A 1,142-nucleotide genomic window follows, 5' to 3' on the forward strand; every position below is an offset into this window, starting at 1 on the left:
TTTTTTTTTAAATAATATATTTGGTTGTTATAGGGTCTCACTATGCAGCTCGGATTGGCAGTGGTCCTCCTGTTTTCGGCCTCCCCAATGCTGGAATTACAGGCCTGCCCCACCACTCCCATATTCAATAGCCAGCCCAGCAGGGCCAGCGCAGCATGTGGTGCCGGGGATTGAACTCTGGTGCCTGAGCTCACCTAAACAGTAACTTAGTGTGCTGAGCTATCTTGCCAGCCCTTAAAATTTCTAAAGTACACCTTATCAAAGGTTGTGACTCCTGAGCCATGTTTTTATTCAAATATTAAAATTAATTTAGGAAAAGAACATAGTTTGAAGAGGATTATTAGGGTGGAAAAGAGGGTAATTATCCAATAAACTGGAGCTGTTGAAAAGGGAAGGCCAAGAAGGGACTCCGGAGTACTTCTAGTTTTGTGCAAAGTAGAATCTGGAGCTGGGCAAGGTGACGAACATCTGTAATCCCAGCACTCAGGAGGCTGAAGCAGGAGGGTCACTGTGAGTTCAAGGCCACACTGCACTACACAGTGAAATCTTGCTTCAAAAAGAAAATAAAGGGCCGGGGGGATGGCTCAGTGGAATAAGCACTTGCCTGGCAAGCGCAAGGGCCTGAGTTCAATACCAGGTTCCACCAAAAAAAAAAAAAAAAAAGAAAGAAAGAAAGAAAGAAAGAAAAGAAAATCAAGTGAGATTTGAGGAAGTAGTGAGGGGTGTTGTGAGGATAAGCCACAGAGCAGAAAACCAAGTAATTATCACATCTAGCCCAGAACTCTGTAGTCATGGAAGTCAGGAGGTCACGGCATTCAACAGTTCTACAACTGAGACCCAGAGTCCCTGTTCAAAAGACCACATCAGTGGTACCAGGGATACAGCTCGGGCATAGCACCTGTCTGGCAAGCTTAAAGTCTTGAGGATTAAAAAAAAAAAAAAAAGTCCACATTAGTATGTGGCAGGCATGTAAGAACTTGGCATCGAGCCAGGTGTGTGGCACATACCTGTAATCCCAGCACTCTGGGAGGCTGGGGAGGCTGAGAGGCTGAGGCAGGAGAATTAGAAGCTCAAGCCCAACCCAGGCAATTTTGTGAGACCCTATCTCAAAAAATAAAAATAGGACACATAGCTCAATGTGA

This window comes from Octodon degus, unplaced genomic scaffold, assembly GCF_000260255.1.
Source record: "Octodon degus isolate 3935 unplaced genomic scaffold, OctDeg1.0 scaffold00156, whole genome shotgun sequence".
NCBI lineage: Eukaryota > Metazoa > Chordata > Mammalia > Rodentia > Octodontidae > Octodon > Octodon degus.